Raw genomic sequence first — 13866 nt, forward strand, 5'->3', positions numbered from 1 at the left:
CAATAGCGGTGTCATTACTGTGGCTGCTGTGTGGGGATTCTCTGCAATGGCAGCATCAGAGGAGGGGACCCCTTAACACCCCTCATTCTCCGCCCAGGAGCCTCATGGCTGGATGTGCGCAGTGCGGGCACAGCTTCAAGCCCCGCCTTCCAAACCCAGCCCACTCCCTAGCCTCTCTAGAGAAATTTTGCAGGCTCCCTGCTTTTCATAGGACATGTCTGTCCTGCAGAATGCTTGTCCCATGGACACTCTTCTGGGATGAATGCCTCTCAGTTTATGAAACCCGGACTCCCTAGAACATACGTGTCTCTTCAAACTATTTTTCAGCAAGCGTTTTATAATGTAGAGCAACGTGTTAATGTTCCCAAAACTCCGTTCAACAAAATCACGTGCAGGAAAAGTCTCCCGTGAATTCTAGATGCAATTGGAAGACTGTCAGAATCACACGTAGATGTTTTGCAAAGACATCTCAGGGGTTGGCAGGGCCGGGCACCTGCAGAGGTGCTGGAGCTGAGAGAGCTGGCCCAGGTCCTTGTTGCTGCGCACAGCAAGGTTAATGATGATTTAGTGGTTACGAGGGGGATGTTCTCAGTGTTCAGCCTCCTATCGTGATAGGTTATTATGTGTAGAGAGAGTTACTATGTTTTAGTTATATTTTAGGAAATTAATGGAGAGTTTGGAGTTGATGTGCTTTTTAATTTTTCCCATTTAAAATAAGGGGAAATAGAGGCGCCTACGTGGCTCAGTCAATTGGGCATCTGACTTTGGCTCAGGTCATGATCTCGCCATTCCCGAGATCGAGCCCCACAGCGGGCTCTGTGCTGACAGCTCAGAGCCTGGAGCCTGCTTCGGATTCTGTGTCTCCCTCTCTCTCTCTTCTGCCCTTCCCCCACTCATGCGCCGTCTCTTTCAAAAATAAATGTTAAAAAAAGTAATAAAATAAAATAAGGGGAAATAGACCCTAGGTTTTTTCTTTCTGTACAAGATACCTGATTTTAGGAACAGACTACTGATGCTTGATGGGGAAATCTGTGTTTCATTTGAGAAAAGGATCCTGCTGTTTAAGAAAAACCAAAGGAGAGTTTAGGGAAACCACTGTCGGAGTTTATCCCTGTCATTTCACAGAAGTGAAGGAAGCCAGTGTCTGAGGGGAGTGAGAATGTGGCCCCCTGGCCCTGCCCAGAGCTCTGTCCACTGAAACGCGTCCCCTTCCAATCCTGGATGGAAGCCAACTTTCGTTTGCCTCTCTGAGAGTCTCTTTGGGGAGCCCCCTGGATGTCACTGGGGGGATGAAACCACCACCACTGACTGCTAGATGCAGATTCCAAAGCCTTTCCTCATCCCCTGTCTCCAGGCACCTTGAGAGGTGAGTGGGGTGGGGACACAGGTCCAGAGAGGGCGGGGCCTCTTGCTCATGGCCACGTACCTGAACCTGCTTGTTTCCTCTGTCCTGTTCATGGAGCTGCTTCTCAGAAAGTTCTTTCTTTTGAGAAATTAAACAAATACTGTATCTATGATCCCTGGAGAAAAGGCTACAGAAAAACAAAAGAAAAAAAATGGTTAAAACCATTCAAAATTTTGTACCAGAGATAACTGCTGATAAATGTAGAATATATTTTTCTAGGTTTCTAATATATATACACATACGTACCCATGCCCACAGGTTTTTTTTAAAAAAAGAAAAATTGGTATCATACTTATTACTTTGCCTTTTACTCTTTTTATTTAAGGTCTGTTAAGAACAACTTTTCATGTCAGTGGGGGGACACCGCATCTTCATATTTGGTTTTTCTGTAGAATTCCATCTCCTGGCTGTGCCATTCTCTATTGTTGGGCATTTAGGTTGCCTTTTTTTTTTTTTTTCCTGTTACAAACAACTTTGTGATGGACCTCTTTGACTTTTAAAAAAAAAATTTTTTTTTTAACGTTTATTTATTTTTGAGACAGAGAGAGACAGAGCATGAACAGGGGAGGGGCAGAGAGAGAGGAGACACAGAATCGGAAGCAGGCTCCAGGCTCCGAGCCATCAGCCCAGAGCCCGATGCAGGGCTCGAACTCACGGACCGCGAGATCATGACCTGAGCTGAAGTCGGCCGCTCAACCGACTGAGCCACCCAGGCGCCCCCTCTTTGACTTTTTGTATGCTTGTCTGTGCCTCTTTAGGAGAATTTTTAAGCTTTTTTTTTTAATGTTTTATTTTTGAGAGAGAAAAACAGAGTGCGAGTGGGGAGGGTCAGAGGGAGAGAGAGAGAGACAGACAGACAGACAGACAGGGACAGGGAGACACAGAATCCCAAGCAGCCTCCAGGCTCTGAGCTCTCAGCACAGAGCCTGACATGGGGCTTGAACTCACAAGCTGTGAGATCGTGACCTGAGCTGAAGTCGGATGCTTAACCAACTGAGCCACCCAGGCGCCCCTCTAATAGCTATATTTAAAAAAGAAAGAAACAGATGAAGTTAATTTAAATAATATCATTTATTTAAGCTGGTATATCAAAAATATTATTTTGACATGGAATCAATAGAAAAATTATGAATGAGACATTTCACTTTATTTTTCATTCTAAGGCTTCAAATCCAGTGTGTGTTTTACACTTGCAGCACGTCTCAATTCAGGAGCTACATTTTCATCAGAAATCTATATTTAGATGTCGTAAAATTTACTGTTGACAAAGTAGATTCAGTGTTGTCTCCACATTCTTAAACGTTTCCTAGTAACAGAATTGAGTGTCAGATTTTAAATTTAAATTGATTACAAGTGAGTGAAGTTCTACATTAGCTGCATTTCAAGTGCCTGATAGCCACGTGTGGTTAGCGGTACTGGGTTGGACACTGTTGACAGTGCAACTCTGGAGGTAGACCCAGGGCCCAAAAATGAGGGAGTGTAGGAAATGCTGGCTGCCCTCATGACTTTCCTTGGGTTTAATTTTTTTTTTTTTAACGTTTTATTTATTTTTGAGACAGAGACAGAGCATGAACGGGGGAGGGGCAGAGAGAGAGGGAGACACAGAATCGGAAGCAGGCTCCAGGCTCTGAGCCATCAGCCCAGAGCCCGACGCGGGGCTCGAACTCATGGACCGTGAGATCGTGACCTGAGCTGAAGTCGGATGCTTAACCGACTGAGCCACCCAGGCGCCCCTTTCCTTGGGTTTATAACGGCCCCTCCTCACCAGCATCCCTCCGGTCCCCAACCCCTGCCCTGAGCCAGATTTTGGCCTCTGGCAAAGTCTTTCAAGGGTTGGGTGTGTTTTCCTATACCTATAGGAAGTGGGAGAATGGGACGATGGGAAATTTGTAACAGTCACCTCCCAAGGAGAGCAGCCCCGGTGTGTACCGTCTGCCATTTTCTGTGGTATGAACATTCCCGCTTTGGTTAATTTCAGGCTACAAACACCATGTTGCTAACAGAGTTGGAAAGAGGTTTGCAGTGGTATTCCATGATAAAGTATTTCTGCCGCACAGATTTAGTAGATGTAAATAATCTCAAGTGCATAGGTGATAGTAGAATGTGGTACAGTCATTAGGGAAAGGATAGGTCTTGAGTGTTTATAATCTTTGTTTTCAACGTAAGTCCAAAAATTGTAACGTTATATAACTTCATTTTTAATAGTGGTTGTGTTTAACAGCTGGCTGACGACAATTCCTGAAAATTTCACAATCCGTTTCCCAAGCCAGTGAATGCTTGCTCTGGCATACCACTGGAGCCAGACCAGAGGAGTGTTGACTAAGCCACGGGACACTGCCGCCGGGTGTCACACAGCCATCCACTCATTTGAAAGATGAGACAACTGCAGGCCGGACAGGGTCCCGGATTTACCTGAGGTCACACAGCAAGTTAGTCACAAGGCCAGACATACGGAAGTCTTCAAAGACCAGGGATGAGAGAACCTACTCGTGTGACACTGCTCTATGGAAAGCCCTTCCACGGCTCCCCAGAATATATTCCAAATCCATTACCCGGTACACAGGCTGTGGTCTCCCATCAGCGGATGCTTTCCCAGACCTATTCTAAGCCCCTTGCAGGCGACACCCCCAGACCTTTGCTCATCTGGTACCCTCTTCCAGGCGTCATCTGTGGTCAACGAGAGCATCACTGCCTCCATGAGGCATTTTCACTTCTTCCCTGTACCTCTAGGTGGAATGTATCTCTTCTTCCTCTCCTCTCCTCTCCGCTCCATTTCTTTTCTCTCCTTTTACCAGGCATGTTTTAGCACAGTTACCAGTCTTGGTGTCGCCTCTGGGAGACTGGGTCCTACCTTCATTCTGGTCCAGCACAAGGGAGGGAGTGGAGGTCCAGGCCGGTCCCCTCAAGACAGCTGAGGCGGGGGTCCGATTCTTGATTTCGGTTCAGGTCATGATCTCATGGTTCATGAGATCGAGCCCTGTGCTGTCAGTGTGGAGCCTGCTTGGGATTTCCTGTCTCCCATTCTCTCCCTTTCCCTGCCTTCTCTCTCTCTCTCTCTCTCTCTCTCTCTCTCTCTCTCTCTCTCTCTCTCTCAAAAATAAATAAATAAACATTAAAAAAAAAAAAAAAAGACAGCTGAGGTGCTTGGGGCCAGCCCTGCCCTGGGGGAGTGAAGTCCCACAAAGCCGATGTCCTAAGGTTGACTTTGGGCTTTGTTCTCTAGCTAGTGATAGCTGGTAGGGAGGAGGGAAGGAATCTGCATTCCTCTAAAGCTTTTCCTTGTGTCGAGTGGAAGAGAGGTGAAGGTGGCTGGAATCCTGCTTTTGCACCTGGTGAGCATTTTGAAGCCCCTTCTGATCAGTTCCTGAGCACAGATCTTGCTTGGCCTTTTTGATGGACACAAACCCTGAGTTTTGATGTGTTACCTGTTCACCCCAGGACCTCCAGTCTTGGCCTCTACGAGCGTGGCTGATGCTGGGGCAGTTAAGCCTGCAGCCCTGGAGGACTGCCGCATTCTCCATTTAGTCATTTAACCAAGTCTCTGTCGGGTTCCTTCCTTGTGCTGAGCCATGTCCCGGGCCCTTTGGATACAGAAAGTGATGCAGGCAGGTTGGGTCCGAGGACCCAGAGGGAGTCCCACAGGACTTAGCCAAGAGGGTCCTTGGCTTGGTGCAGGATGGAAATCAAATTCAAGCCAGCAGGAGGTGAGGCCTAAGGACGGGGCAAGCCACCTTCAGTGTGTGGTCTGGGAAGCCTCGAGGTGATAGCTGAGAAGGAGCCAGTGGAGGGAGGACTGAGGTTACATCAAGTGGGAGTGTGTTCACTGCGTTTAAAGACAGCGAGGGGCAGTGCCTGGGTTGTAGGTGATGGGAATCTTATTGTAGGTGACGGGAAACCCCTGGGGTGTTTCAAGCAGGGCAGTGCCTGCCCTCTTCTTCAGCCGGTCTGAGTCCCTTTGTACCTCCTCTGTGCTGGTCACATGCATTTGCTCCCTTCCCGGCCCTGTGGTGTAGGAGCCAGGTCCGGTCCTGTCTCTTGGTGCCAGTGTGGATCTTAGCTAACCTTCGAGTCTCCATCTGTTCAGCACAGATGGAGAGGATGATCACAAAGCTTATCCTGTTGTAAGGATGAAGTGAGGCCTGCAGGTCAGGTGTGGGCAGCAGTGCCTGGCACAGAGTGTGTGCTTAGTTAATGCCCTTGTCCCTCTCTCCCCTCTCCTCCCAACCCTTTTGGCCCCATTCCCCGGATGCCTCCTACCCCTAGTTTCCTGCAGCTCCCTCTCTCCTGGCTTCTCTGCCTTTTGCCTGGCGAACCTTCTTGAGGCTTCGCTGTGATTTTGTCCTCCCAGAACAATAAGAAAGGTAACGTTAGGGTTCGAGGACGACACCGACAGAGGGAGGAAAGGCCTTTCATGTGCACACAGCAGGCCCTGCCACCCTGGCCTGCCCTGGAGACTCAGCACAGGTCAAGTTCAGAAGTCCCTGTGTCCCCAGGTTTCACCTGGTCAGAAGGTTTTGCAGTGAGTTTATTGGCCCAGCAATGTCCTTGCTGAGTATCAAATAGAGCAGTGACTCTTCTGCTTGCACGGGAGGTCTGTACCATCATGGAGTCTTCCTGGGTTTTCTCTGGGTGTGAACAGACTGTTCTCAGTGCTGAATATCTATGGTATTTATAGGGTATTCTCGATAGGGCTGCTGCTTCCACAGCTCATCTGTTCGGCTACTGCCATAATCGTTAACCTTCTATTTATTTTGAGGGAGAGAGAGAGCATGAGCATGAGTGAGGGAGGGCCAGAGACACAGATTTCCAAGTAGCACAGAGCCCGACTTGGGGCTTGAACTCACAAACCATGAGATCATGACCTGAGCTGAAATCAAGAGTCAGATGCTTAACTGTGACTGAGCCACCCAGGTGCCCGTCACCCTTTTTTTTTTTTTAAGCTTATTTAATTTCAAAGAGAGAGTGGGGGAGGAGCAGAGAGAGAAGAGAGAGAGAGAGAGAGAGAGAGAGAGAGAGAGAGAGAGAATATCCCAAGCAGGTTCTGTGCTGTCAGTGTGGAGCCCAAGGTGGGGCTCGAACTTAAAGTGACGCACTTTCTAGAAATTAAATACATGTATTTAAAAAGAAACTTTCAGGGGTGCCTGGGTGGCTCAGTCAATTAAGCGTCCGACTTCGGCTCAGGTCATGATCTCACAGTTCGTGAGTTCAAGCTCCACATCGGGCTCTGGGCTGACAGCTCAGAGCCTGGAGCCTCTTTTGGATTCTGTGTCTCCCTCTCTCCCCGCTCTTCCCCTGCTCATGGTCTGTCTCTCTCTCCTTCAAAAATAAATAAAAACATTTTTAAAAAATTTAAAAAAAAATAAAAATAAACTTTCATCTTACTACCCTACATGGGAAACTAGGACCCACTTGTCATAAACAGAAATAAAAGAAAATAAACCAATTGTGTTGAATTTTAACCCGATCCCTTTGCCTGCCAAAGCCTCAGCCTGGGTACTGCACTCCCTGTTAAAAGGAAGTTGTCACAATGGGCCTGTTCAGCACATTAGTACTCACTTCCCACTCGTAAGGTGGCCCCCAGAGTAGCCCCATGGACTCTGGTCTATACTGCGGTTTGGGTCATTCTGTGTGCGTGCGTGTGTGTGTGTGTGTGTGTGTGTGTGTGTAGTTTTCCTGTACATTGTAGAATGTTTAGCAATGTCCCTGCCTCTACCCAGCAGATTCTAATAGAACCTCCCACCTCCCGGCTCAGTTTGACAACCAAAATGTCTCCAGATATTGCCAAATGTCCTGTGGTGCGGGGGTGGGAGGCAAAATCGCCCCCCCCCCCCCCCTTAAGAGCTACAGGTCTTTGCCATTCAGTCTTTTGCTGTTGGGGTGGAAGGGTATCTACCATGCCAGACAGGCCATGAGCCAGGGCCCCTCACCTGCATGTGAAGCCTTGGAGAAAATTGCAGACTGATGACCTCAGGCCGGATTGGGCCTGCGGATGCTTTTTGTTTGGCATACGAGATGCTTTTAGAAATTTGCTGCTAGCATTTTGTCAGAACATTCTGGAGATGTGGTTGTATAGGCTACCTTTCTGCGTGGTGGCGATTGCCTGGGGCCCCCACAGACAGGGATGTGCTCTCCGATTAGCCTCAGACCTCACTGCTCCCTGACGCATTCCCGATACTGAAGTCTGTTTGTCATTGGGGGGTACTGCTGTAACTTCAAGTAGAATTGAGAGGAAACATTTCTCATCTCGTATCTCTGTCAAAACTGAGGAAAGTAAGGACAAACAAGAAGATTGTGTTCCTAGAAAAATGTTGAGAGCATATGTATATCTTTTTATATATGCAGCCTCGTTTGCCCCTTAAGTCACCAGACCTGGTGAGCTCTGAAGTCAGGACTTCTGGCCTAGGGAGTCCAAAAATAGGCTTGTGGGGGATCTGTGAACTTCCTGAACACGTATGCCAACTTTGTGTGTGTGTGTGTGTGTGTGTGTGTGTGTGTGTGTGTGTGTGTAGTACCCAGAAGGAATGACTAGGGGCTTTTCAGAGAGTGACTTCTTGTCTGAAAGTAAACATTCTGCAGAGAGGAAGTACAGGTCGCAGGGTCACAGAGCAGGGTGTGGGTGGGAGGGGCCCACTGTCCACACATGTTCGTATGACCACATTTCATCGGCCAAGGTTTCTGTGGCTTGTCGCCTTGGGCTAGGAGGCCAGCTGTTGGTTGCTGACAGAGATTGCATATCTGGCCTTAAACAAGCCAGAGCTATAAAGAGAAGGTGATGTTAGAAAGTACTTAGCAGCTCTGTGTACGTCTAGAAAGTCGCTGGGTGTGGCAGGAGTGCTGGGCTGGTATCAGGAGACCTGAGATCTCCCCAGATCTGAGACCAACTTGCTGTGTGACCATAGCCAAGCACTGTCCCCTTCTCTGTGCCTCTGCTCCCTGGCCCACAGTGCCAGGGGCTTGGAAGGGTTGCTCCCAAGGAGGTCTTTTTCACCTAAGTCAGCTCATTTTGTCCTGACCCATGGTTCCCTGAAATCTTGAATTCTGGATTTGCGGGCATCAGTGTTGTGGGCCAGGACCCCTTTCCACGGGCTCTAGGGTCCTGGCCCCCCTGGAGCAGCCTGGCATTCACTAACCTCTTCTTTCCCTCTGGGTGGGGTCTGTGCGGCACCCACTTGTCTCACACACACACACACACACACACACACACACACACACACACGCACGCACGCAGTAGTACCTGAAAGTCTGCACAGGCTTCTCAGTCCTTTGAGGCAGATGTGTTATTACTTTCTTGCCATTCCCCTTGTACAGCTAGAGTGCCCTGAAACTTGGGGAGGGAAAGCAGCGGGGGGAGGCTTGTAGCTTCTTGGAGTAGAGGATGAATCAGGCAGGGGGGACGAGAAGAAAGAGTCAGCAAAATACCTGCCCTTTGCTGGGCTCTTTCATGATTATCTCACCGGATTGTCCCAAATCCATGGGATACAGATGCTGTTACCTCCATTTTACAGATGGGAAGACAGGGTCAGAGAGAGAGAGAGAGAGAGAGACTTGTCTTGACTCAGCCAGTTTCCAGCCCAGATCAGCTAGACTTCAAAACAGTGCCCCTCCTGGTGCCAGCCCTGGGTACCACTGGGAACAGTTCAAAGGATACAGTGTGTGACCCCCCCCCGCTGTCCACCCGAGGAGCCCCTTGTCCAACAGAACATGTTTGGCAGTGTCTGGTGGGAAAGAGCCTGTGGCCAGGCTTCTACCTCAGGCTCAGTAGACCCCCCTGGTGCTGCTGGGGTCCCCTGGCTGGGAGCAGGTGGGGTCATGCAGACGTGGATGGACAGGCTGGGTAACCTGGGGCCACCTGGAATCTTGCTGTCGTGATGGCCAGGCTGGACTCTGTGTATCACAGTCTCAGGAGCAAGGGTGACTCTGTAGTCCGGGGATTTGCCCACCACATTCTCAAGCACGTCCACGTGGGTTTTGTTTGCTCTCTGACCCTGTCGGGCGGCTGTCGTCCCCTCCTTGGTCCTCCTCACAGTCCTTCAGTGCACTAGACATGGGCCTTGGAGTCACCCAGACCTGGGCTACGGTCCGCCCCCTGTGCTGCCGTGTGACCTTAGACGTATCTCTTCATGCTTCGGAGGCTCAGTTTCCTCATCTGGACGTTGACGGTGATGACACTGACTTCACAGCCCTTTGTCCGGGGTCAGAAACCCATCATGTCCCAGCTGGCGGATAGTAGGAGCTCAGTGTCAGGCACTTAGCTAACGGGTCTAGGTGGGCAGATAGATGTGTCAACCAGGCCCACAGGCTGCATCGGGGTCAGGCTTTTTCAGTTTTTTGAAATAGCGTGAACCTTCATAAATTGACATCTTTCACACGAGAATCCAGGCACCTGGCTTGGCTTGAAGGGTCAGCAGCTCCGGCCACACGGGCCCATATTTCTGCATGGCCCCTGTGAGCTGGCTGAGTATAGCTGCCCCATAGTTGGGCACCTGCCCTCCTGCCTGCCGCTGCCCCTGCCCAGGCAGCATTTATGCTCTGCCGGGCCCCGAGGGGACAAATGATTCCGGTCCTGGGTGGGAAGTGGGGAAACAGGCATATGGGGGGCTGTGGGGCTCTCTTCTGTGTGGATTGCTGCCTTCCTGGTAGTATCCCTACTGGGCTCTGTCAGAGCGCTTCCGGCTTGCGTTGTCACTGAGGGGACCTTTAACCCCTACAGCTGTCACACGGTCTGTGAGTCCCTGTCGTGGTCACTCCTGTCTGTGTCTGCTGTTCCACATCTACAGCCTCACGTGTCGGGACCGAGACCTCCCTGGAGCAGACGGGGCGGCCACACTTCATTCATGTACTCATTCAGTCATTCATTCACTCATTCATTCATTCACTCACTGGCTTGTGGCTTCCTCCCTCCCTTCCTTCACCAACAAATGTTCACGGAGCACGAGCTGTGTGCCGGGCACTGTTTCTGGTGAGGGCACGGACACAAAGCCCTGCCTTCAGGGAAACTCCACTCTGGGGGTGGCTTGGGGAGGGGACAATAGACAAAATGAGCATGGACCACGCATCGGATGTCAGGTGATGGTATGTGCTGTGAACAGATGGGCGCTTGGACTTGCCTGGGACACCCAGTGTTTTTCCCCAGCTCCCTGCTGCTCTGGAATAACTGCTCCTTCGCCCTCTCGTGGGGCACGTGCTGGTGGGGCGCACGCTCCCCAAGTGCATACAGCTGGTGTCACGGACAGTTAGTGCACTTGCCGAACGCGCCCTAGGCCTTCCTCACGTCGCCCTGTTTGATCACTACCCGGGAGGCAGGTCCTACAGTTCCCCCCACTTGACAGATCAGCAAACCAGGCTCAGAGCTCTGGACGTGCCCCCGGGGTTGTTCTGTTAGTGTCAGAGCCCAAACTAGAACCCAGCTGTGTGTGACTCCAGTCCTGAAATCCCGTGTTCACCTTAGTTTACGCGGGAGTATTGGTTCCTTGGAGGCTTGTGTCCCTCAGGCAACGAGTCAGGGAAGGCCAGCGGTTGTCTTAGGTAGTAAGACCCGAATGCCCACCCTGCACCACTTTCCTGGCTCTGCCTGTTGTACCTCATCCCCCCACCGCCCCGACCCCTTTGTTTCAAATCCTGCTTGTCCCTTAAGGACCATCTCAGATGCCACAGTGTTTAACAAATTTAGTTGAAAATGGGGTCTCCTACCAGGCAGGCGTTTCCTATGACCCTACTCACTCCAGGTCTCATGGATTTGGGAGGCCAACTCCTGACCCCTCCCTTCTAGTCACTTCCCCCAGTGCAGGGCTATGGCTCTGCCTCGTTCCTCTCTATCTGCAGGAACCCCAGGCGCAGCTGGCTTTAGGGAATGGTGGCCGGGCCGACAGATGGTCAGAGGGATCAGAAATGTCTTTGCAGACACACTAGAGCCTGTGTCTCTCCCCAGGGGCTGGAGGTCCAGTTTGCATCTGTCCCGGAGCCTGGTTCCAACCCTGAACTTGGCCTTTCCTGAGTGGTGTGTGAGGAGGGCGGTGGTGATGTTGGTGGCCATCATAATGATGACAGTGGCTCTCGTTTGTCACGTTCTGGCTAGGTGCCAGGCACTGTTTGTTAATTTTACACCTCTGGTCTCATTTAATCTCCCAAGATTGCTTCAGGGCAGGAATGTGTTGCCTCATTTTACAGATGAGCAAATGGAGGCTCTGAGAATGAAGGCCTGTAGTCCTCCCGTAGCGGCCTGCGGACTCAGGCTCAGGGACTCTGATCCTGAAGCCAACGCTGCTGACCTCTGGGCCAGATGGTGCCAGGAGTTAGGAATTCCCGGATTCGAATCCCCTCCATAGCACCCCACAGCTGCGCGCACTTGGGCCAGCACATGAGGATGTTGAACCACCTCCGTCTCCTCATCTGGTGATCCCACCCTAGGGATTGTGGCAGAGGGGCCATAGAATGTGCTAGACGGGCTTGGAAGCTCACCAGTCTTCACTCCTCCCCTTTGCCTTGGCAGAATTGCACCTCTATCCCCAGGAACCCCAAGGTCATCCCCTGTGCTCTAGTTCACATGGGCTCAAGGGGAGCCCGAATTCCTTCCCTTGGCTTTCTGTGAATGTGGCGGGTGGGGCTGGGGGCGGAGGAAGGAGGCACTGCGTTCCAGGGAGGCCTTATGGGTGTGGGCTGCCCCACTCAATGGACACATTGTTTGGCCCAGAGCTCAGAGGTGCTGAGGTTCTGGGGCTCCACCTACAGGGACAGGCGGCCCAGCAGCTGGAGGAGACATTTTTGTGTTGACTGTTTTGTTTTTTCGTGGCTGCCCCACGGACCTCTTTCCACAGGCCTCTGTTGAGTAACCATCTGTGCTGATGGGGTGTCCCCCTGCCCAGGGCACGGTGCCTCTCAGAGCAGGGAGGCCTGGATGACTGTAGTACCTATCTCCACTTCCCTGGGAAGAAACAGCCCAGAGGGACAAAGGGCTTGCTCGAGGCTATAGGCCTCAGCTCTGTCTTAGAGTCAGACCTGGGTTTGTGTCCTGGTTCTGTCCCTTATGTGCTGAGTGGCTTTGGGGAAGCCCTTTCCCCACCAAACCTCAGTTTCCCCGTCTGTGTACTAGGGATAAGTATTACTGCTCCCAGTAGAGGAGTGCTTAGCACAGTGCCTGTATGCATTAGGTGCTCACTAATGGCAGTCCTCATCTCTACTGTCTTGGGTGGCCGAATGGCGGGGGTGGGGCTGGCTTCTGTCTGGCTTTCTTTGCAGAATCTGGCTGTCAGCAGCGTTAGTCACCCTTTGGCTGTTCTGCCTGATCTTTGGGCATCTTAATGCCACTGAAATGTTTCACTGATATTTATTCATTCATTCACGGATCCCTTGACACATGATCTGTGTATACAACCTAGCACGTGACTCATCTATGATCACGTGCTAGGTTCAGGCTCTGCTAATGGATGATATGAATGGACTTTTATAAGTACAAACTACTATTTATTTAATGACAAAGTGACTTTAGTCACTCCCCTTGAACTCTGAAAGGTCAGTGTTGCACATAACCTTACAGCTGTTAGAAGCTTCACTTTCCAGATGTGGCAGCTGAGGATCAAAGCAGGAAAGGGGTTATGATAGCTCCACGAAGGACAGTGGCAGATCGGGGACTGTGTCCAGACCTCCCGGCTGGACAGATATATGGCTTTGTTAATTTTAGTCCCAGGAATGTTGCCAACGTTTATTTATTGACTGCCTTTTGTGTAGTTGGTGCCCCTGTTGGCTACAGGGGAGGCCAGAGAGGTGAGGGGATCCAGGCCCAGAGCAGAGTGTCGACGTCTCCTCTCTGACTTGAGCGTGCCTCAGTTGTCTCTCTGGGACTGCCAGGCTGTGGCAGTACGGGCCAGATCCTGCTGGTTGGCCCTGCTGCCTGTGGGCTGTAAAAGTTAATTTCTAAACCCTGTGGGTGGTCCATGCTTGCTCTTATTGGGGCAGGGACATCCTAGCTCCCTTATCTCTGGGTGAGCAAGCTAACTTGGTATGTGTGAGCTGACCAGTGGGGCCCAGGGAGAGCTGAGCAAGGAGAGAGAGGGGCCCTTTCTCCGACCCACCCAGAGGCTGTGACTCAACGCTTTTCGCGGCTTCCCCCTTGAGGCCTGAGGAAGGAGGGGTGGGGTGGGGTCACCAGATCTCTTCCACCAGGGAGATGAACAGAGCCGATTGTCACCCAGATAGGGTCCCGGTTCAGGTCCTGGCTGTGCCACTACTTACTTCATACATTCACGGTCTTGAGAGATGTGCTGTGTGTCCTTGGCTGGGGAGGGACCAGCTGTGCCATCACAGATGCTTCCATGCACTCAACCGTCCCTTTCCTGCATGGATTGTCATGGCCTCTTGTGCAGCCTCCCCTCTTTCTCTGTGAATGGAATTGAGCCCAACCAGAAATCTTCTGTGGGTTTTTTTCTTATTCTGGTTTTAGTTTGCTTTTATCAAAAAAGAAAAGA

General features: G+C 50.9%; 1 protein-coding gene across 1 annotated transcript in view; it reads left to right on the plus strand.

Moving 5' to 3' along the window:
• STK10 (serine/threonine kinase 10) overlaps positions 1-13866 on the plus strand; it is a 114497-nt gene that overhangs the window by 25930 nt on the left and 74701 nt on the right. The gene's annotated exons all lie outside the window — the stretch shown is intronic.

The sequence above is a fragment of the Panthera tigris genome, chromosome A1 (genome assembly GCF_018350195.1).
Source record: "Panthera tigris isolate Pti1 chromosome A1, P.tigris_Pti1_mat1.1, whole genome shotgun sequence".
NCBI classification, from domain to species: Eukaryota; Metazoa; Chordata; class Mammalia; order Carnivora; family Felidae; genus Panthera; species Panthera tigris.